Source organism: Macrobrachium nipponense, chromosome 1 (assembly GCF_015104395.2).
Source record: "Macrobrachium nipponense isolate FS-2020 chromosome 1, ASM1510439v2, whole genome shotgun sequence".
Classification (NCBI taxonomy): Eukaryota; Metazoa; Arthropoda; class Malacostraca; order Decapoda; family Palaemonidae; genus Macrobrachium; species Macrobrachium nipponense.
This window is the reverse complement of record NC_087200.1, coordinates 112517284-112541723: the sequence shown is the minus strand read 5'-3', so window position 1 is coordinate 112541723 and position 24440 is coordinate 112517284. Positions and strand designations below refer to the sequence as shown.

The 24440-nt window shown below is 46.5% G+C and overlaps 1 long non-coding RNA gene across 3 annotated transcripts in view; it reads left to right on the top strand.

The window, feature by feature from the left end:
• Window positions 1-24440, top strand: part of LOC135219566 (uncharacterized) — a 64382-nt gene that overhangs the window by 13320 nt on the left and 26622 nt on the right. For all 3 annotated transcript variants that reach the window (XR_010315464.1, XR_010315463.1, XR_010315462.1), the window contains exon 4: window positions 18342-18403. This is a non-coding gene — a long non-coding RNA (uncharacterized LOC135219566). The remainder of the gene's footprint in view (window positions 1-18341; window positions 18404-24440) is intronic.

The window sequence follows — 24440 nt, the reverse complement described above, 5'->3', positions numbered from 1 at the left end:
CCTCCAGGCAGTCTCCTGACTGGATCTGTGGTCCTTCACAGTATCTACGGTATCCTCGGGTGCCATCATCCCTTGAGAGGACTCCATTTTTGGTAGACTGTGCCAGTCTGGGGGTAAGGCCATCAACTATTTTGCCCACCAGATGGCAAACCTGTGAGTGAACCTGTTGCTGAAGCAGAGGGCTGCTGTCACTGCTGTTCTGAATCGGATCTTTAGGTCTGTAGGTCCTGAGTCGGCATTGACCCTTAGGAGTGGACCATTGTTGGGTTCTGCCTCCCTCTTTCCTAGGGCGTTGGTAGATGCTGCGGTTAACAAGCAACAGGTTGAAGTTAGCAACCACCTTGTTCACCAGCTAGTGGCCAAGACCTCCAGGTCTTCGTGTAGTACCAAAGTTGCCCAGCCTTCTTCTTCCTCTGCCAGGAAAGGTGTGCAACCGAATCCCTTTTAACCCTCTTTCCAATCTGGAAAAGGGGGCAAGGGAAAAAAGAAGAAGGTAGGATGCTTCCATTGGTTGGGGGTGCTTGTTGAGCCATTGGGCAACATGACAGGGACATGAGCCAAGATCTGGGTGTTGGATGTCCTTTGGGAGGGATATCTACTTCCTTTTACCAACAATCTGGTCTGTCTCCTAACCTATGTTCCTTCCTGGTTTGCCGGAGGATGATGCACTCGAGCAAGAAGTGCACGTCATGCCGAAGAAGGGCGCAGTGGAAGTTTGTCGGATCGGTCTCCAGGCTTCTATAGCCATATCTTTATTGTAGAGAAAGCCTCAGGTGGTTTGGTTGGAGACCGATCATAGGCCTTTATCTCTTGAACCGATTCGTTCACCTGATTGTTCACGAAGAAGACTGCCCGCTCTGTGCTCGCCTCCATCAGGGAGAACGACTTTGTGCTTACGGGGGATCTGAAGGATGTGTATTTCTGAATACCCATTCATCTGTCATCCCGCAATTACCTTTTCTTTATCCTTGGGGAGACAGTGTTCCAGTTCAGGGCACTCTGTTTCGGGCTTTTAACTGCTCCCCGGGTGTTCATGTGAGTGTTCACCCATGTGTCAGCTTGGGTCCATTCACACGGGATACGTCTGTTGAGGTATCGATGATTGGCTCATCCTGACGAGCTCCCGCTTGCAGTTGCTTCAAGAAAGGGATCGGCTCCTCAAGTTTGGTTACAGCCTAGGGGTCGTAGTAAATCTCGAGAAGTTCAATCTCATCCCCAAGCAGAGGATAAAGTACTTGGGCATGCTGATAGTAGATCCAGTAGCATTAAGAATCTTTCGTATGGACTCTCGTATCAGCAGGTTCAGGAAGGCAGCGCTGCTGTTCCTGCCAGCACTTTAATGGCAAGTCATTGTTGGTCACCTGCCATCATTGGGGAAGCTTGTCCCTCATGGACAGCTTCACCTTTGTTTTCTCAGTGGAGAATGGAGTATTGGTCCCAGTCTCAAGACCATCAATCATTTCCCATTCCTCTCAGAGGAGAGAGAGAGAGAGAGAGAGAGAGAGAGGATTTAAACTGGTGAATGAATGACAGGAACCTCTTTTAGGTGTACCCTTGCTACCCCCCCCATCATGCTTCTGTTCTCAGATGCATCGACCGAGGGATTTGCTGACAAGCATCCACACATCAATATCCATGAACTCAAAGTGGCCTCCCTGGCCCTTCAAGAGTTTCAGGATCAAATGATGGGAGACACTATGGTGTTGATGAGAGACAACAACACAGTAGCGGCATATGTCAGCAAGAAAGGGGCGGGTCCCGTGTCCCTCCTACTACACCAGTTGACAAATGCAGGTGCATGAGTGGGCTGTAGCTCACTTAGTTGAGCTGTAGCTCACTTGGTAGAGCTGTCAGCCAGATACATTCCAGGCAAGAAGAATGTAGTGGCGGACAAGCTCAGTCACCAGAATCAAGTGATAGGGTGAGAGTGGTCCCTTCAGTGGGACATCACGGAGAGGTTGTTCGAACTGTGGGGGTGCCCAGTCATAGATCGCCACCCGGCACAACAAAACTTCAGGTCTTTCTGTTCCATTGTGCTAGACCCATGGGCAGCTGCAGAAGACACATTCCAACACCTGTAGGACAACCTCAATATTTACAACCTGCGGTGTCAACCTGACGTAGTCACTGTGTCTTCTCAGTTATCCAGCATCTCTTGCGAATGAGAGGCTTTTTGCACCGCACAGCAACAGAGCTGCCTGAATACCTCAAACAGTCCTCTGCAGCGGTATACCAGGGAAAGTGGGCCATTTTCTGTGATTGGTGTCATAGATGGGGTCTCTCTCCAGTCAGAGTCACTCTTCAGCAGGTTGAGGACTTCCTTGTCTTCGTTTGCTGAGAGAAGCTTCTCTCCATTTCAGCTGGGAAAGGCTACAGAGCTGCAATCAGTTTAGTCTTGCAGCTGAAACATGTAGACATCTCCTCCTCACTGGAGATTTTGTGCTGATGAGAAGCGAAAAATCTTGCCCACCCAGGGACCTCAGGCCCTCTGCGTGGGATGTGACTCTCGTTTTGAGGAGCCTGACTCGTGCACCATACAAGCCTTTATGAGAGTTGTCAGACTGGGATGATCTGACCCTCAAGACTTTCTTCTTGCTTGCCCTGACATCGGCAAAGGGAGTAAGTGAACTTCATGGACTTTCTTTTGATGTTAAATACTCTAGGGAATGGGGATCAATTATGCTTGATTTCATCCTGGATTTAGTAGTGAAAACTCAGAACCCATCAGTCCTGATGCCAAGTTCGAGTCCTTCACGATCCCCTCCCTAGAGGGCTTTGTTGGTAGTGATCCAGATAAGATGCTACTTTGTCCTGTTAGAGTGCTGCAGTGCTATCTAAAGAGAACTAGACATCTCCGGCCTGAGTGTTGACAGCTCTTCATTAGCACTGGCTCGTTCAAGAAAGAAATGTCCAAGAACACAATTTCTTTCTGGCTTCGTGAGATGATCCTTCTGAGAGCTCACAAAGTCAGGGGCAGTGTTCCAACCCTATCATTACAGAAGAATCTGTCAGTTCCTCAAGTGTTGAAAATAGGACTGTGGTCTCGACAGCCCAGTTTTACCTCTTCTACCTTGGGACATTGCCCATAAGTCCTTGGAGACACTTTCCTTGGGACCTGTGGTGGCAGCTCAACAAATTGTGTAACAGGACAAGTTGCATCTCGCCTAAGATGTTTGGTTGTGGAAGTGAGAATGACTGCGTGAGTGACTGGGCTCTCCTGCTCCTTCTCTCCATCCTCCTCCTCTTCCTTTTGGCAGAGAGTGGATTTGAGCTGAGACATAGTGGAAGTGGCGGCTGATGCAAGTAAGTTTATACATCGAGCACCCGTTCTATTTTTCTGTTTTAGATTTATAGGAGCAGGCCCACTCCTTCCACTAGGAGGGTGGGGGGAAGGAGACCCTGACAATAAGACAAACCCAACTTGTATTTGCCTTACTGTCTCTTGACTTTTAGATTCATCCTATCCTATTCTTGTATGAGATTATATTTACCTCACTCATGTGAGAAGGCCCAGATGTCTGACAATTGCTCATGCAGTTCCTTTACTCCTATCAATATATCAGAGCCACAGTACTTTTCCTTGCTGTAATAGCTGGGAAGAGGAACCCAGGTGTGGCTAACTCCAGTCAATTTAGAGACTTACTCAGATTCCTCACCCCAATGATTGGGTCTTTCTGACGTAAAGGACCAATGGTTTGTATCGTAGGAACAAATAAAAGATTTTTAGAGTATGTAAATTGTATTTTTCCTAACTATACAAAGCTGAGGTTCTTTTACAGTACATTTCATGTCCACCTCATGCCACCCCTCAATCTGATACCTGGGCCAAAAGGAAATTGGAATGTTTACATCTGGGCAGGCAGGACTCCCACCAACCAGACGGTAGTCAACTAACCACCTTGTTTGAAAGTTTTTTCTGCCGGCCCCCCAGGTAACAACGGTAGTTTTTGGCAGTCGTCTCATCATTTTTTGAGTTTATTATTCCATGCTTTAGTGATGTATTCATTTTGTGGTGGTTTGTTTTTTGTTAGCTTTGGATTAGACATCATGTTATATTCCAGCACTTCTAATATCAGATATTACTCTGAGGGTTGTAGGACAAGACTTACAAAATTTTTGCATACTCTCATTCTAAATGTGTTGAATGTAGGAGCCAGGCTTGTTCGATAGAATTAACCTGCCCAGAATTTAAGGATTTGGAAGAGGGTATAAATGGAAAACCTTGGAAGTGCATTTAGAAAAGCTTGACAGGGATAAGATAAGAAAGGCAGCTCTGAGAACTGTAATTAGGGCTTCTTTGGTAGTTGCTGAAGTAGCTAAAGTTACTGTTTCTTCTCTTCCTCCTGCAATATCTCCAATCCTTACTCCTCATACTCCTTTGCCTAATACTCTGATTCCAGGCTCCCATACTTCTAAACCGGATACCGTAGCCAATCTAGAGTCAAAGTTTGACAAGAAATTTGATTTCCTTGCTAATGCAATAACGGAATTAGGTTCCTCTTTGAGATGCTTCATGGAGAAATTGTCTCTCAGTGCTAATGTGTTAGAAGTGCATAATGTCAGTGCAGTGCCTAGTGATAATGTAGTGCTTTCAGAGGAGGTGGCTGTTCTTGCCACTGGTGCTCCTAGACAAAGGTCCCTGTCCTGCTCCCCTGCACCAGGGAGAAGACATACCAGAGGTCCAAGTGAGGCCAGTGGGATTTGCCCACGAGCAGTCACCCCCTCTGTTGAGCCTAGTGACCAACCTCAGGCATCGACAGAGCGCCATTGGAAAGGCGTCTCTTTTAGTGCCAACCATCTGTTAACGGACCTGGAAGACTCATCTCCAGACAGGAAGCACCAGCAATGATGCTCATCAGTGTCTCATCCTTTGAAGAGGCATGGGACACCTGCCGATACTTCTCCTCCCCCTGTAAAGAAGCACAGGGAAGTTAGCACTAGCCCTTGGCCTTCATGCAGGTTTGAGACTGGCCATGGACAGGTCGTCTCATTACCTTAAGGGGGCCGGCCGGCTAATGCCCTTTTTTAAGGACAGGACTTTGATGTTCATACCACTTAATAAGGTGACTTGGGACATCTCCAAACCGCATATGATTTTCGCCTCTGACCTTCGGTTTTGTGACGCCAGGGTGATTTATCCCGAAAATAACCATTTTTCAAATTCTATCTCCTCCCTTGATATTTAATATTAAGGCCTGGGATTACTACCATATATAGACCTGATGTAGACCTCCAATCGAATGGAGAGTTTTTTCTAAAAGTCATTTTTTTGCTAGATATGAATTTTTCAATATGGTCAAAAAATAAACCCTATAAATCAGGAGAAAAAAATTTATTAAAAAAATACGAAACAAAAATTGGAAAAAAGGGCTCTATTTGATTGTTCTATAATGTCTTTCTGAGTTATATACCAAATTCCAATGTTATAGCTTTAAAACTAAGTGAGAAGATAGATTTTGAAGGTCAATAAGTATAGTTTTGAGATACGGGCGTTCAAAGTTTTCCTTCGTATTTCTATAAAGACAATATTAATAAATAATGATTATTATGAATGTATATTTGTTTTTTGTGTATTAATAAACCAAAACTATTTTATTTATCATAATTTAATCTTAAATGATGATCCCTTTGCTCATATATCGCAGCCTGGGGCACTGCTTGAGGCAAGATGGGGCACTCCTTCCTACGCAATTCTCTCTCTCCCCTTCACTAACTCTGCTTATTACAGCGAATTTTCTTCTTCTGTGTGTTAGCGAGATGTTTTCCTTGTATTTTCCTCTTTGGCATGATGAAATTCTTGCCCGAAACAAAGATAAACAAACGTAATTGCAAGAGAATGTCAAGAGGTGAAACTCGAAGGCGTACACTTTTTTTTAACAAAGCAATTTAATAAATCATGATTATTATGAATTTCATATTCCATTTTGGGTATTAAAAAACCAAAACTTTGTTATTTATCATAAATGAAGATCTCTTTGCTCAAAGATCGTAGCCTTAGGCACAGTGTGACGTGTGCTGTCAAGCAAGACGGGGGCGTTACTAAGCAACCCTCCCCTCTCTCTTCACTAACTACGCATATATTATGATATTCTGTAATAATACTTGAGCAATTTTTCTTCGTCTGTATGTTAGCGAGATGTTTCCCTTGTCTTTTCCTCATTGGCATGATGAAATTCTTGCCGAAACATACATAAACATACGTGAAAGCAGGCGAATGTCAGACGTGAAATGGAACGTGTAGACTACTTGACGTCTGTGATCGCACTAAATCAGGACTGGACTTGGTAGCTTGAGCCTGAAGTCTCCTTCTCGACTCGGGGAATGTCTACAGATGCCATTGCTCCCAATTTCTTTGACAATAATTATAAAAATTTACGATAATAGAAGAAATATTGCATTTTCTTGTACGGATCAATGTTTTAGGCTTATTGAGTTACGTTAACTAATTACCCTGTAACTACGAAAGTAAGAGGAATTTTGACGAAATATTTCGTATACGTATTCTCAATTGCCATATGAAGCTCCATGAATTTTTTCATGACTTTGCATTTTTCGTCCTATACCTCCATATATAGGGGTTCCGGCCGGCCCCCTTAAGTCTTGGGATAGTCCCGAGTCTCTCTCTGGTTTGGATCCCCCTAAGAGACCCTAAGAAAGTTCTACAGTTTCTAGTAAGCACCTGGCTCATTCTCCCAAGCGCCCTTCAACTTCCAGACACCAGGCGCCTTCTCCTGTTTGTATGTCTGCCTCTTCTGGGCGTTCGGCATACAGGCTCCCTGTTTCAGGCACCCAGGCGCCCGATTCCAGCTACGAAGTGCCTGCTCCCAACTTTCAAGTGCCCACAGCAGCTGTTTTGGCACCTGCTTCTGTCCTTTTGGCACCAGATAGAGAGTGCCCATCTACATCTGCTCCTTCTGTACAAGAAGACCCTGCTTTAGCACCAATTAAGCAGTAACTAAAGGACTTGATGGATTTCTATATGAAGAAACCTTCGGAGACTCCCACTAAGGATCCTTGTCTCCAATTTCGTCTGAGGAGGAAGAAATAGACCAAGATTTAGCTCCTTCCTCGATCTATTCGTCTTTTGTTAAAGTTCTTCCTGTCAAACTTCTCCAACTTCTTTGAACCTGCATCTCCTGCTTCTCCAGTGCCAACTTTCCTTTTGGGGAAAAAATCATCGATAGTCTAGGCTTTCCTAAGTTAGTTTTGTCTTCATCCTCTAAGAAGGTGCTTCAGGGGGTGGCTGAATGGCTTGCTTGCAAGAGGGAGCGTTTCCTCCTGTTAAACTTATTTAGAAGAGACATAGGTTTTATGCTACAGAGGAAACTACTTCCCTGGGAGTTTCTGCCACCTCCCAGGGTGACTTCTCTGCCTTAGTGGATTCCTCGAGACTCTCTGCCTTTTTGTCAGCAAAGACTTGTTTCTCTTCTTCCGAGATGGACCATCTTGTGAAGAACCTATTAAAGTTGTTGGAAGTTGGGCTTTCTTGATTGGACCGTGGGAGTGTTAGCCAGGAAAATCGAGGACTGCCCAGCTCTTGCAGAAGAATTCTTGTTGGACTGGCTAGGAGTCTGTCATGTCGTCAGACTGACTAGGAGTCTTTGTCATGTCGTTGAACTGGCTAGGAGTCTTATCATGTACTGACAAGGCAGTGAGGGATGGGTCTGACGAGTAAGCCTCCCTTTTCTCTATGAGTATCTTGAAGAAGAGGGAACTTTGGTGCTCATTTGCATTGAAAGGGGTGACTTCCATTCAGAAATCAGCATTGATATTGGCTTCCCTGGATAAGGCCCGTCTGTTATCTCAGCCCACGGTAATGGATGTTTTGTCAGACTTGCAGGAAAAGTCCACGACCGACTCATTATCTCTGTCTACTAGAATACCAAAGGACTCGGCCTCAACTACAGCAGGATCCTCTTCTCTTTACAGCCACAATCTTTTCAGAGAGGAAAAGGTAAATTGCAATCTAGACCTAGGACCAACTTGTGACCTACCTACAGATCCAACAAGAATGTTCCAACCAAGACAAACTCCAAGAAGTGACTCGCTAGTCCTCCGTACCCCAGTTGATTCCAGGCTCCTTTTGTTTTGGGAGGAGTGGAGCCACAGAGGAGCAGAACCCTGGGTCATCCAGGTATTGAAAGAGGGTTATCCAGTTCCTCTAATAGAGAAGCCTCCGCTATCATCTCCACCTATAGCGTTGACAGCGTACCCTCCAGAATCCGAAACATTTTTGGCCCTTTCCCAAGAAGTGAACGCTCCCTTATGAAAGGGAGTGATAGCAGAAGTTTTAAATACCACATCTGAAGGGTTTTACAACCCACTCTTTGTAGTCCCCCAAGTCTTCAGGGGTGTTTAGACTGGTCTTAGACTTCAGTGATTTGAAGAAGTTTGTGATAAAGACTTTTGAATGGAGACCAACACATTAGTAATATCCCCTCTACAGCAGGACGATTGGATGTTGACTTTATATGGAAGACAGTTATTTCCACATCCTGATTCACCCAGATTCCAAGAAATTTCTTCGCTTTGTCTTCCGAAACAAGGATCAATTTCAGGCACTCTGTTCGGTCTGTTGTTGGGTCCTCAAGTTTTTACAAGAGTGCTTGCTCCTCTTAGTAAATGGCTGCATCTATTAGGTATCAACATGTCTCTTTATCAAGACAATTGGCTTCTCCGGTCTCAATCAGAGACAAAGTGCACGGAGGACTTAAGGAAACTACAACTTCTGACTCAATTGGGGATTATGATTGAAAAGTCGCAACTTCACATGCGCCCTCTTCAATTTTACCTGAAAGTGTGCTGGTGCAGGAAAACACAACTAGACTCCTTTGTTTTCTCCATCTCTCAGAAAATAAAAGACATCTCTCAGAAAATAAAAGAAGACCTGACGTGGTGGTAGTCCGCAGAAAAACTTCAGGAAAGGAAGTCTCTTCGACCGCTGAACTCCGACCTCAGATTTTACTCAGACGTATCGGATCTGGGGTGGGACGCCATTCTGGGAAACAAGAAGGTGTCAGGACTGTGGTCATCAGATCAAAAAGCCTTTCATATAAATGTGAAGGAATTTCTAGCAATTTCTCTCAATCTCCAATATTTCGGTTATCTGGTATTGGGGAGGATGGTGGCAGTATACTAGTATGTGGACAATACAACGGCCCTGACACACATCCGGAAGCAAGGAGGGACTCATTCCTATACCCTATATCAGACAGCGAAGGACCTGCTTCTCTGGGCAGAACAGAATCAAGTAACCCTTCTCACTCAGTTTGTTCAGGGAAGGATGAACATTCTTGCGGACGAACTAAGTCGAGAAATCAGGTCCTGACGACGGAGTAGATGCTGGATTCCCAAGTCTGCCATGCACTGTGGAGACTTTGGGGAACACCATCAGTGGATCTGTTTGCAACAGTGAAAAATCACCGCCCACCCAGATTTTGCTCTCGAGTCCTGGGCCCTCAAGCATGGGCAACGGATGCGATGTTGATAGACTGGTCGGGGCTGGATGTGTATGCATTTCCTCCATTTGCAATGATCAGAGAAGTGATCACTGAGTTTGCAATTCACGAAAATATCTCCATGATCCTAGTGGCCCCATTCTGGCCAAGGAAGGAATGGTTCCCCAATTTGCTTCGACTGCTTGAGGACTTTCCGAGACTCCTCTCACAAAAACAGTCACTACTCAGACAGCAGCACTCCAACAGATTCCACAAAGGGTTGTCCGCTCTAGCTCTGACACGCTTCAGCTTTTCAAAGGAAGCTTTGAGAGCCATTGCTTAATGTAGACTAGCTTCTACTAACAAGCTCTACCAGCTGAAGTGGAAGGTGTTCAGGGACTGGTGTAGAAAAATTAGCATGTCTTTGTCTGCGACCTCTTTAGCGCAGGTCACAGACTTTTTATTCTTCCTGAAGACTTCAAGAAAGTTGTCTCCTTCGACCATTAAGGGGTATAGGTCGATGTTGAGTTAATTTTTTAGGCACAAAGGCCTCAATTTTCATTCAGACCTAGATATTTCTGACCTTATAAATCCTTTGAGATATCCAAGCCGAAGAACCCTGGTATAGTTTCTTGGAATCTTGATGTAGTATTGAAGTTGCTTTTGTGTCCCCCCTTTGAGCCCCCTTCATTCAGCTTCTCTGAAAGACATCACCCAAAAGACCTTTTTGGTGGCTTTAGCGACTGCAAAACGGGTAAGCGAGCAATTGACAAAAGAATAGGTTTCTCTTAGGGAAATGCTGTCTGTTCTCTTTCTCTGAGATTCCTCGTGAAAAGATGAAGACTTTTTCAGACCTTGGCCTTGCTCATTCACCATAAAGAGCTTAATGGACATACTTAGCCTGGAGGAAGAAGAGGTGCTTCTATGTCCGGTCAGAGCTCTTCACGACTATCTTCTAAGAACAGAAAAGATCTGAGGATCAGCAAATAATTAATGGTGTTAGTGAAATCCCTCTCGTGTGATGTCAATGAATACCATTTCATTCTTTTTGAGAAATGTGATGATAAATTCACACTCGCAGCTTCAGGTGAAGGTGCTTCCCTCCTTCAAAGTTGAGGCTCATGAAGTCATAGTAGTCGCCACTTCACTCCCCTGCAGACACAACCTATTTTTTGAAAGTTAATGCAATCAACATTTTGGCGGTGTAGGTCAGTGTTTATGTTACACTACCTCAAAGAGGTAGAAACTGTTAAAAAATTTTCTACTTTAGGTCCTTTGTCTGTAACTGGCACAGTGTTGGGTGAGGAAGCATAGGGAGTTAACCTATACCTATTCTATCCCCTCGCCTTGGTGTTGGGTATTGAGTTTTTGGGAAGCCTGGGGGTACTTGGTACCCAGAGTACCCACCAGTCCTGTAGTGCTGTTGTTGGCTTATGGTTTTTGATGTGTAGGTGACAGTGTTGATTTTAATTTCCAGTATATGCCAAGGGCAAGGGCACTTTTTTAAAAATCTTTGTTGAGTCATTCGGTGTACTTCCAGGACTCCAAAGATCCCACTCAGTAAGGGCGATCCTTGGCCAAGCCGCCACGCCTTCTACAGGTTAAGGGAGTGATTGTCAGAGGCAGTAATCATCTGCAGCACTCTCTTAACAGGTAAGGTACCATGGGCATAGTCCCAAAACTTACCACTTTCTATTTGAGTCATTACGGTTAATAATGTCTTGTCTTAGAACGAGTCCATGATTCCCTCCTCCTTCAATGTAGAATCAGCTAATTATAAATGGTTGGAAGTCACATGTGTAAAAATGATATTTTTTTAATAGAATTAAATTTTACACATACTTACCAAGCATGCACTTGTATAATTAGAACCCTTTCCTCCTCCCCCAGATGGACTTATTGGCTAAAACAAATGATGGAGTTCATCAATTGGTACCAATCGTTCCCGAGAGTGGGCGGGTCCTATTCACCTACATGAGCGATGGAGCACCACCGCAAACTTGAATTTGTTCCGGTACGTATACAAACCCTCGGTCCTTTAACAATAGGAATATAACTTAGCGGCAGCTGAACCGGTTGTAAGAAGCCGGCCAGGGAGTCGTCAGAGGATTCTCCAGTTGCTTCCCTGGTCACGGACATGTCTTCTTCTTTCTTCCCTCCATCTCAGCTCCCTCGTATGGCTCCTTTTCCTTCGGGGGAGGTGTCTCGTTCCTTCTCCTCGCTTGATCAGTCGAGTGTGGAGGGGGGGCCGAGGTACCCCGACATCCAGCTGTATTCGGGGTCTTCTGTTCGTTCTGGGTGGGATCTGTCCTCCCTCGGGCGAGGGGTAACCCCCCCCCCCCCCCCCCCCCCCCCCCCCCCCCCCGGACCCCCCCCCCCCCCCCCCCCCCCCCCACCCCCCCCCCCCCCCCCCCCCCCCCCCCCCCCCCCCCCCCGACTAACCCGACTCTTTTTGCTTCCTCAGGTTTGCTTGCTATGGGAGACAATCTCGGCCGGGCCTGTTACTCGCTGGGGCTCCAGGGGACGCCGACGCTTCAGGGGCTGCTGAGTCACCTAGCGAGGGGGGCTATGCCGGTGACCCACGGCCCGATCACCACGACTACCACGACGGTGTCCACGCCTGGCTATGCTGCTCCGCCACACCTGGTGTATACATAGCACGTAGCCACGGTGACCCCAACAGCCGCTGTGCAGACGCCGCTGCCGGAGGTGAGGATGCCCGCTGTGACGCTGCCACCTGGTTTTGCCGCTCTTGCCGCAGCCCCTGACTTCCGGTGCCCTAAGATCTCTCCCCTGGACCTGCCTCCCGTGCATAGGATGCCGCTAGTTCCTGCCCCACCTCCTGTTCCTGACTACGATGCCGCTCCAGTTCCAGTACCAGTTCCTGCCCGTGGTGTTGCTGCTCCCACCCCAGGTCCTTCCAGACAAGTGCAGTCGGGCCCTGTTGCTTCGGCAACTGCCCCGGCTCCGTCCTGGATGGAAGACCTGACGGTGGTTCTGAGGAAGCTGACGAAGAAGAAGAAGAAGAGGAGGAAGGTGTTGTCGTCTTCATCATCGTCTTCGTCGTCGTCTGCCGCCGCTTCTCCTTCGACTTCTAAGGCCTCATAGTCGAAGAAGAAGAAGGTCGCCTCCTCCCCTCCTAAGATGGCTCGCTCTGAGACTTCTAAGGGTTCTTCCCACTCCGGTGGGAAGGTTGGGGCTTCCGCTGGTACTCCTGTTCCTTCGGGAACGGGGCCCGTCTCTCCTTCCGCAAGGAAGAAACGGGGACCGGAGGAGCACCGGCTAACACCGTTACCTCCTCGCCTGGCGCCAGATGTTCTGCCTCGGTGCCAGGTACCGTCTTGGCCTCTTGTTCGCGAGAGGTACCGAGTGTATGGTCGCCCACGGGTGACCATGCAGCCAAGAACCAGGCAACCGAGTCCGCTCGGCGCCAGGATCTAGGCACGGGGCGGAAGACTGGCGGGAGTCATCCAGGTGACTCCCACCAGGCCAGCGATCGCTCTCGTGGCGAGCCGCTGGTACCCAGAGTTGACGTGACGGTCCCCGACCGTCCGCAGGCTGAGGCAAGGAAGCGGTACCCTCGGTCGCCTGAACCAGCCTCGGCTGGTCCAAGCGGCGTGATGCGCCGTGAGGACAGGCCTCGCTCCCACCGCGACAGCGGACTCTGCCGGGACTGGGCTGAGAGGGGGACTAGCAGCAGCTCTTCTGACGCTCGGGACAGTCGCCACTGTTCTCGGTCCAGCCGCTCTCCCGGGAGAGCCACTCGACTAGGCCTACAGCTCGATCACCACCGTGGGTTGGCAATTGCCTGCAGCCCCCTCAGCACACTGGTTCTGTCGGTGGGCGGGGGGGGGAGCGTCAGGTCTTCCTCTTATTCCTTCAACTTCCTCGGGCTACACCGGGAAGAGCAAGGCGATCAGGAGTGATCGCGAGGGGCGCGCTCCTTGCGACCCTTCCACGACGCCCTATGAACCTGGCACAGTCCTTGGACCGACCAGATCGTATGCGAAGTGGCAGGAGGAAACCATGAGGGGTCTGTTGTGGTTCCTCCTGTGGAAGGAGGAGGCTCTTGGGAGGCGTTCTGGCTGGACGGGCTTGACGGCCCGTCTCCGCAGGATGCAGTCACTCCCGAGATCCAGAGGTCTTTTTCAGAGGTTATTGCGCTGATTCGTCAGCACAACGACCTCGGGGAGGGATCGCCGCTCCCACCTTCCGAGCCCACATTGGGTTTGGAGTCGTTCTGGGGTCCCAAGAAGGAACCCAGGACGATGGTGGGTCTGCCACGATCTGCCTTGGCTGACAGTGTGCTGAGCCAGGTGGACGCTCTTGTCTCCGAACAGGAGGGTTCGCTTTGGTCTGGTAAGTCATCCAAGCTCTTTCCCCCACCTCTACCCAAACAGGTTAACCCGGAGCTAGCTAGGCTAACTCCGGGGGTGTCTGCAGCAGCTCCTGTCTCTCGCAGCAAGAGGCACTTGCCTTGGAATCTACCGCTATGGCAGCATTCCAAGCAGTCTCCTGGATCAACCTGTGGTCCCTCACAGTGTCGAAAGCCGCGGCCTCCTTGGGGAACCTGTGGGCCAACCTGGTTCTTCGGCATAGGGACGCTGTTCTCACCCGAGTGACCAGGGCGGCTGGGCGAGAGGCGGCTTTGGGTCTTTGCAACGGACCAGTGCGGAGTTCCTCCTCTCTCTTCCCCAGTGAGATGGTGACGACAGTGACAGTCTTGTCCACCAGGCTGTCTCGAAGGTGGCTGGGCAACCTCGAGCGACTGCGGCTAAACCCAAGAGTTTAGCTAGCGCTTCCTCTGCGGCTAAGACGATCGCTTCGTCGAAGCCCAGAGGAAAGACTCTGCCTTCGACTTCTTCGGTAAGGAGCGACCGTAACCAGCCCTCCTCCCAGTCCTTCTCTCGAGGAGAATCTGGGAAGAAGTAGTCGAAGAGAGGCGGGAAACGCTAGGGACGGCGTTCCCCCTCACCTGCTGCCGGAAGTTGGGGGTTGCCTGGCGAGCCATTGGGCAACTTGGCAGCGCTACGGAGCAGAGACCTGGATAGTGAACGTCCTTCGGGAGGGATATTTACCACCCTTTGAGTCTCGGCCACCCCTCACCTCCAACCTGGTCCATCTTCAGACGTACGTTCCTGGTTCGACCAAGGACGTGGCGCTTCGGCAGGAAGTAGAAGCCATGCTGAGCAAACGTGCTGTGGAGATCGTAAGGGATCAGTTGCCGGGCTTCTACAGTCTACTTTTCTTGGTGGAGAAGTCCCCGGGGGCTGGCGCCCGGTGATAGATCTCTCTCCCTTGAACCGATTCGTTCGCCAGACTCGGTTCACGATGGAAACTGCACGTTCAGTGCTCGATTCCATCAGGGAGAACGACTTCATGCTTTCTGTGGATCTGAAGGATGCGTATTTCCAGATACCCAATCATCAACCCTCCAGGAAGTACCTCCGCTTCATCCTCGACGGGACGGTGTACCAATTCAGGGCACTTTGTTTTGGTCTCTCAACCACCCCACAGGTGTTCACGCGAGTGTTCACGCTGGTGTCGGCTTGGGCCCACTCGGTAGGGATACGTCTTCTGAGGTATCTCGACGATTGGTTAGTCCTGGCGAGCTCCCGCTCGCAGTTGCTACAGGACAGGGATCGACTCCTTGAATTCTGCCACGATCGGGGATCGTAGTGAATTACGAGAAGTCGGATCTCGAGCCCAAGCAGAGGATGAAGTACCTGGGCATGCTGATCGACACGGTAGCAGGACGAGTCTTCCCTGCAGATTCGCGGATGAGCAGGTTCAGGGTGGCAGCAAGACAGTTCCTGTGTCGACAGGAGCAGCCAGCTCAGCAGTGGCAAGTCGTGATCGGTCACCTGTTATCTCTCAAGAAGTTAGTTCCTCGAGGGACGTCTTCACCTGCGGTCTCTTCAATGGAGACTAAAGGAGTGTTGGTCACAGGCAAAGACCCGCCTTTCTTCCCCGTGTCCCTCATGGAGGAGGTGAGGCAGGACCTAGCCTGGTGGCTGGACGACGGGAACCTTGTAAGAGGAGTGCTTCTTTGCACTACCCCCCCCTGTTTTCAGATGCATCGACCGAGGGATGGGGCACACACCTGGAGGAGTTGCTGGCTGCAGGTGTGTGGGATCATCACGACAAGCTCAATACAAGCGTTCTTCGCTCTCCAAGAGTTCCAAGACCGTCTGGTGGGACACTGTGGTGTTGATGAGCGACAACACCACGGTAGTGGCGTACGTCAACAAACGGGGGCCTAGTGTCCCTCCCGTTGCATCAGTTGACGTTGCAGGTGCACGAGTGGGCCGTGGCTCACTCAGTAGAGCTGTCAGCCCGCTACATTCCAGGCAAGAGGAATGTAGTAGCAGACAAGCTCAGCCGTCGGGATCAGGTGATAGGAACCAAGTGGTCCCTTCACCCAGACATGGCGGAAAGGCTCTTCAACCTGTGGGGGCGTCCAGTCGTAGACCTGTTCGCCACCCGGCACAACAGAAAACTTCGGTTTTCTACTCAGTTGTGCTGGACCCTTGGGCAGCTGCAAAGGACGCTCTTCAACACCCATGGGGCAACCTCTTCATTTACGCCTTTCCCCCGTTCTGTCTGATTCGCAAGGTGATCAGCAGGGCGCTGATCACCCCGAATCTTCCGATGATCCTGGTGGCACCCAAATGGCCTCAAGCTGTTTGGTTCCCGGACCTGCTGGCTCTGCTCGTCGAAGCACCGAGGGAGATTCCCCCCTGGCACAACCTCCTGTGCCAGCCACACGTAGAGCGGTACCACCGGTCGGTCGACTCCCTGTGTCTTCACGGCTGGCTGTTATCCACCATCTCTTGTTAGCGAGAGGCTTTTCTCGCAGTGCAGCAACAGAGATGGCTGGGTACCTCAGACAGTCCTCTGCAGCTGTATACCAGGGGAAGTGGTCTGTCTTCTGTGGTTGGTGTCGTGGACGGGGTCTCTCTCCTCTCAGAGCCACTGTTCAGCAGGTAGAGGATTTCCTTGTTTTCCTTTACTGAGAGAAGCTCCTCTCCGTCTTTGCAGTTAAAGGATACAGAGCCGCCCTGGCCCTAGTCCTTAAACTGCGAGGTGTGGATGTCTCTTCTTCCTTTGAGATCTCCCTCCTGATGAAGAGCTTTGAGAGGTCTTGCCCACCCAGGGAACTCAGGCCCTCGGGGTGGGATGTGACTCTTGTCCTTAGGAGTTTGACTCGCAGACCCTTCGAGCCACTCCGAGAGTCGTCAGACAGGGATCTGATCCTCAAGACCCTCTTCTTGCTGGCCCTGGCATCGGCGAAGAGAGTAGGAGAACTTCGTGGTCTTTCCTTCAACGTCAATCATTCCAGGGGATGGGGATCCGTGATGCTCGATTTCATCCTGAACTTCGTAGCGAAGACTCAGAATCCTTCGGTCCCTGACAACTGGTTCGAGTCTTTCATGATCCCCTCCCTGAAGGACTTTACTGATGATGATGAGGATGAGATGCTGCTTTGTCCTGTGAGGGCGCTACGGCGCTATCTGAAGAGAACTCGACACCTCAGGCCTGAGTGTCGACGCCTCTTCGTTAGCACTGGGGTTACCAAGAAAGAAGTTTCCAAGGACACTCTTTCTTACTGACTACGTGAGGTGATCAGGAGGGCGTACGAAGTGGATGGTAGTGACGACACCCATACCCTTCGTCCGAGAGCCCACAAAGTCAGAGGTATTGGTCCAACCCTTGCGTTCCGCAAGAACTTCTCCCTGGCACAGGTTCTGAAGGCAGGGGTTTGGGCTAACCAGATCACCTTTACTTCCTTCTACCTTCGGGATATTACCTGCAGGTCCTTGGGCACTTTTTCCTTGGGACCCGTGGTGGCTGCTCAACAAGTTTGTGTAGTCTACCCAGCACCCGAGCGGACAGAACAGCATCGCATCCTTGTGTGATTGCATGAATGGACGAGTGAAAGAGAGTGTGACTGGCTTCTCTACCTCCATCATTCTTCCTCCTCTACCTGTGGGCAGAGGGCCACGGTCGTCACTACGCTGAACAGGTAAGCTACACAACCGAGCTCCATCCTATCCCTTTCATTGGGGATAGGAGTTTTTATCCACCACTCCCAAACAAGGGGGTGAGCAGAAGCCAACAAAAGACAAACCCATGACTTCATCTTGGCTCTTGAAGTAGGAACTAGATTTGTTGCTATTTATAAGAGGTACGCTTGCCTCCCTCTTATAAATTTGGTCCAGAAGTCTGACCACTGATCCTGCGGTGCACACCCCGATCAGCTGGGCAGAGGCTAGGATCCCTCCCTTTGATCTTACGACCAGTGGAGGGAACCAAGGTAGGACGAACACCAGTCTGTTCATAAGACTCAGATTCCACCCATCAATAAGTGAGACTTCCTATTGTTAAAGGACCAAGGGTTTGTATACTTACCGGAACAAATAACAATTTGTCGAAAATTGTATTTTTCCTAACTATACAAACCTGAGGTCCTTTACACATAGTCCCACCTCATGCCACCCCTCACTCTGCGTTCTTTGGGCCTAAAGCAAAGTGACTCCTCTCCTTGCAGTCGAGGTGACTGCCAACTGCGGGACAAGCAGTTAACTACCGAACCCCCTTGTTCGAAGCTTACGACCGGTTCAGCTGCTGCTAAGTTATATATTCCTATTGTTAAAGGACCTCAGGTTTGTATAGTTAGGAAAAATACAATTTTTGACAAATTGTTATTTGTGACTGCCATGGTTAGCAAAGCTTTTTGGCTAATTGTAAGTGCTTGGTAAGTATGTGTAAAATTTCATTTTATTATAAAAATGCATATCATATTTGTGATTTTCAACTCAGGAATGCCATAAAGATTTGAAGTGAAATTTTATATAAGGCTTGGGTTGAATGATAGTGACTAACTTCTCTTTCTTCTTTCAGTTTTCCTGATTCTACATACCAGTAAATAAAGCTGAATACATGTTGGATTGGGTGCAGATGCAGTAAGTTACACACTACAGTAACCAGTTGTAGAGTTTTTACTTGCAAGTTTTTATGCTTTCTGCTCTCCCATTAAACTGGGGAGGGATGCAACAGAGCTATAACTTGAACCTATTAATTTTATTGGCCAGAATTCAGCTGTCTTCCCACTTTTGTTATCCCTCTTAGGGGTCACACTTAGTTTTCTGAGATTTTCAGATAGCAAAATTCCAGAAACATCTTGCTTGGGCTCAGAGCCCTATTGCTCTGGTGTCCCTGTGCCAGACCAAATAGATTACAAGAATCAATGCTTCCCTGGTGGCTATCTTGACTGGGAACATAGCATTACCAGGTGAAGATTTAACCTGCCTGGGAACATAGCATTACCAGGTGAAGATTTAACCTGCCAGATAGCGGAGAGATCACCTCCCATGGAAGAAGTAAGTTTTCCACACAAAAGGCAATACATACAGTGGGTTCCCCATATTTTCGGGGGATGGGTACCACACCCTCCAAGAATAGTTAAAATCTGTGAATGCTTAAAACCCATCTAAAAATGCTTAGAACTGCCTATTTTGATAGTTCAAACACAAAAAAACTCTAAAAATGCTTATACCTGTGTATTTTAATAGCTTTTTTATTTATGTAATTTACCTAGTAATTACTTAGCTAAGAGTTTCTACTCGATGCCAGTATGAATTTTGAAACTAGCAGTAGCAGTTCTTTTGTTTTAGGTAGGTGAAAAGGCCTGCCCACTTTTGGGGTACAAGAGAGGAACAACTCAGCCAACAGCTCAAATATGTGGCGAGATCACAAGCTTAATCAAGCAAGCAAGACCTCTCCACAGTTACGTTAATCAATCCTGGCTTACAAACACATTTACTCACCAGGAAACTTGACACAATCAGGGCGAGAAGCTGTGCTTTCAATGCGGTATGGCAGTTGAAAAACAAACTCCACTGCCACTAACAAGCCACCTAACACCAAACCAACTGTCACCAACAAACTGCTAAATACCAACACAAAAAAACACCCAACCAGCACAAAGACTACACATCAACTCATAAACATCAGACACGACAAATTGCTCTCCAACTTGACAACTACAAACAGACACAAGCATGACAGAACTTGATTACTGAATATATACCCAACTTATGTGAAAAACACACAGATGACTAATGACTGACCACCTCTCACTCTGAATGCCTTCACTGACTAACTGCTTCTCAACGAACCAATACGCCCTCCAAACAAGCAGTTCACTCGTCAGCCACCCATTCATCGTTCACACCCTCTCTCTCTCTCTCTCTCCCTCTATCTCAAATAAAAAAAAAAAAAACAGGCACAATTTTCCCCATACTATCCAACAATAATAATAAACATAAAAATGCAATACATATAATAAATACGCAAAATATCCAAAACCCTTCCTATCGCTTCAGACGAACACAAACAGCCCAACGAGGCAACAGATGAAACAACTAGCTGCTCCTCTCTCTCTCTCTCTCTCTCTCTCTTCTCTCTCTCTCTCTCTCTCTCTCGTCCCGCTCTCCTCTCACCCTCCCTTCTCTCTCTCTCTCTCTCTCTCTCTCTCTCTCTCTCAAGCAACCTTTGAGAATGTTGTCAAATGCAACCAATTCATCAATTCCTCCATATTTCCTCCCTTGTTACGTTGAACAACATCCTTTCACATACTCACAAAATCCACACTAAATAGCCCTCCTTAAATTTAACCCAGGGATGTTCGGATTCTGGCCCCCTGGGTCTTGTTTGAGGCCCCTCATACCACTTTCATTCAAACTCACACTATCTCCCTCGCTACTGTCCTCCTAAATCCCATTCATTATCTCCTTTACCCCTTCTAACTCTTGTCCCAATATCTCCCGTATCTCTGCCACCAAATCGCTCTCCTGATTCAGATCCCTGCCAAACTCCTGAAGAGATTCATTCATACTGCTAACCACTTTCCCACTACTTGGTTCCCCTCCTGTCAAAATCTTGCTTAACTCTGTCAACTCAAACCCACACACTCTGTAAGTCTCATCCATTCTCTCTCCAGGCTTATCTGTGTTGCATGCTCTATTTTCTTTTATATGGTCTTGTAGCTGGGTATTGTGTCATGTGATGGAGTGGAGTATAAATGGACTCAAAAGATAAGATGGCATTTTCCCTTATCCTCAGCAAAACTGAATCCAGTTTTTCTTTGTCAAACCTGCAAGAAGGGTAAATGACCGTTGCGCTTGCGTGCATCTGCCATATTGTTTACATACAGCCTAGCAAGAGACTGAGAAGCCATTACTGTCATGGTCTCATAAAGTGCGTACTGAAAGCCAGCGCTCTGTAATTTTAGCACCACAATTCTCTGATTTCATGAGCAAGGATCATGGAAACATCTAAATTTGAAAGTTAAGTGCTCATTTTTAAGTTCTAGTGGAAATTTTTAGTTTAAACTGTTGAAGAGGTAATTATTTTTTGTTTGAATGCTGAAAACCAGCATTTTTGCAAACACACAGTCAGTGCGATCTCATAATATCTGATCACTTTTTGTAAAAGTGCAAATTGTTTTGAAGATTTTGTCATTCTGTTAAGAAGTTTTGTCTAAAGAAATCTTCCACAATTATCAATATAAATGATCCTTTCAGATATTGATGTTTACTATAGCCTAGGCAGTACCCTACATCAGATTCAGTGAGAATAATTTTCAGATTCGGTGAGAATAAATTAGACTAGTATAGTAGATGTTGTCTGTAGCATATACATAATCTAGGATTACATATCCTTAAGGGTTAACTAAATAACCTGGATTAGGTACTAACCTAATTTGAGATAAGTTAAAACCTTTTTTTAAGCCATATCCTGTTATGCTACAGAGCTGCTTTGGCATTGGTTCTGCACCTAAAAGATGTAGACCTGTCTTCCTCATGGGAAATCTCAATGCTACTTACAACTCTTGAGCAGTCTTGTTCTCCTAGAGAACTTAAACCTCCTAGTTGGGATCTGACTTTGGTGCTAAGCAGTCTCACTCGAGCCCCATATGAACCATTACAACTGTTGTATGACAGACACTTTGACCCTTAAAACAGTCACTTTACTGGCTTTAGCTTCATCGAAGAGAGTGGGCGAACTCCATTCTCTCTCTTCTAATGTTAAACACTTGAGGGGTTGGGGTCTGTAGTCTTCGAATTTGTCCAGGAATTCATAGCAAAGACTCAAACTCCTTCGGTTCATGATGACAGGTTTGAGAGTCCTTTTCCATCCCTTCCTTGGGAGATTTTGTTGATAACGACTTAGACAAATTCCTCCTAAATCCTGTCAGGGTACTGCGTGTTTACCTAAAAGAACTCGGCACCTTAGGCTGGGATGTTGTTAGCACAAGCCAAATATAAAGTGTCCAAGAATAATACCATTTCCTTCTGGCTCCGTGAGGTTGTTAGTTGTGCTTCGAGCTCTTCTACAACATCAGATTTTAACATAGTGCATGCAAGAGGACATGATATTAATGGTTTAGGCCCTTCATTAGCTTGCTTTTAAGAACTTATCTGTTCATAGGATTTTGAAGGCTTGTATTTGGCTTCATCAAACCACCCTCACATCCCTCTACCTATGGGATGTTGCCCACAGGTCTTTAGACACTTTTTTCCTGGGTAAGGTGGTGGCTGCTCAAACAAGTTGTGTAGCTTATCCAGTGCTCTTAGTGCAAAAGTTTGTATCTTACCTTAGATAATGGTATGAAAGCGAGAGTGAATGAGATGACTACTCTTTTTTTCCTTTCTCTTTTTCCCCCCTTCTTCGCTACCCACAGACAGCAGAAAGATTGATCCATCATGAGCTGAATTGGTTAGGTACAGGTGAATGAGTGGTCATTCTCTTTGAAAAAGTTTATTCATACCAAATTTTTTCCTTGCAGGAGCTGGTCCTTCCTTCCTCCCTCTTAACAAGGGGAGAGAGGAGCAGGAGCTGGTCCTTCCTCCCTCTTAACAAGGGGAGAGGGGAATCATGACAAACAAATTGGTGACTAACATAGGTTTATTGTGTTAACAGATATAGCTCTTTAACTTCCACTTCCATTTATACAGTATAAATGTTCCTCCACATTGTGTACTAGCCCAGTAGTCTGACTGTTTGATAAACTATTTATCCGACAAGTCAGAGGCATACATCTTCCTCTGCTTTGGCCTAACCAGGGGATTAGACCGGGTGTGTTAAAACCTCCAGTCAGTTGAAGACTTTCCTTTCCTCCCACCAAAGGTGAGTCTATCCTCACATAAGACTTAGGTTTGCTCTGCATATGAACAAATAAGAAATTTTTTATTAATTTGGATTTTTCATAGCACCTGGGCTGGAAGAAACTCATCTGATTAGCCAAACCTTGCCACCACCAATGCCTTGTTCTATGTTTATTACCGGTTTACAGATGGTGCTAGAAGATTTATCCTTGCGTTAAGATTGTAGGTTTGTTAGCTATGAAAAATACAAATTAATAAAAAATTTGCCATCTTAAGTAGTTCAGATCCCCCAGTAGGATTATGGCTATCATTAGATTTGCACACCTCTTTCAGCACACAAAATGAAAACCCAAAATTAAATCAACACCAAACAGTTATGAAAAATGACAAATTTTCTAAGACAATTTGTGTTTTCCATAGCTATAAACCTGAGGTCTTAACAATAGGATAATTTTCTAGTGTCTAGCTGGATCCGGTTAAATCGCAAATGAAAAGCAAGGAATCTTGTGAGATCTGGCAATGCGTGCGTATATCGGGTGAAAAGTGGTCAAGGACCACGCACCCACACTACAGTGTTGAGTCTTTTTCTTAACCGCCTGGGTGAGAGTCGTGGTTGCCCTCACTCAGCCTTTTACCCGTTTTCGCTTGTGATTTTGTGCGCGCGCGCTCTTGTATTATAGCTGCTTCTGCTGCTTCTCGTCCTCGCTGACGTGTGCGCCCGGGTACTAAAGGTTTCCTGTGTTCTCTTTTCCTGGCTTCTTCAGCGACAGACCCCCACACGACTTGTAGTAATACAAATTTGTCATTTTAAGAAGTTCAGATATCCCAGTAGGATTATGGCTATCATTAGAAATGTAGAAGTGGTGTCAACCCTTCTGAGATTTGCACACACACCTTTTTAAGCACACAGATGAAAACCCAAAATTCAAGCAACACCAAGGATCAAGTAATGGAGACAAATCCCGTAACAAAATTTATTCTTTTTTTTTCTTTTACAAACTTTTTTTTCTTTTAAGGAAAATAAAATGCAAACTTTCTTAGTCCATTTATCAATTAATAAGTGGTCCGAAGGACAGGTACTGAATACAATAAGAAATAGATGAGATAGTAAAATGTATATGTAAGCTGACAGTGTTATCTACTTCATTGTAAACTGATAGTGTTATTTACATCATTAATTCTATAATGAAGCTGGCAAGAATTATTACGGTTAATCAGCATGTACACTGTAATACTTCTAATAATCACAGTGCTGATTTAAATACATTGTGCTTGAGTATTAACAGCATACAAGAAGCTAAATTTTTTTGCGTCAAAGCATTAGTAGCAAAGTTTACATGAAAAGGCATTTGTAAAGTCTTACAACACATCTACAAATATGAAACTAACTACATACTAAAAGACATATCACAGTTCACATAAAAATTAAAAAAATGCTATGTACATTAAGGCACATAAAAATTTAAAAAATGCTATGTACATTAAGGCATCACTTGTGCTATTTCTTGACTATAATTTCTACTACACCTGAGCAGCACTTAGTATTAAATCATGGGTATGTACAAAAATAAGTTCCCTGAGAAAACCTAACATACATCTTGTTCTTGGTTTTCATTCAACATAATTATTTTATTGCACAGCAGGCTACATATTTCACCTAATCATGTTATTCTTAATGGATAAATAATGCTTTCATTCATGCCCACTTGATTCACAAGTTCAAAAATATGTAGTAAAAGTAGAGTTTGTAATCAGTTACTGCTTGGATTTTATACACAGGAATTTCATGACAATAATTGTACTACTGTATGTGTAATTTTAAACAAAAAAT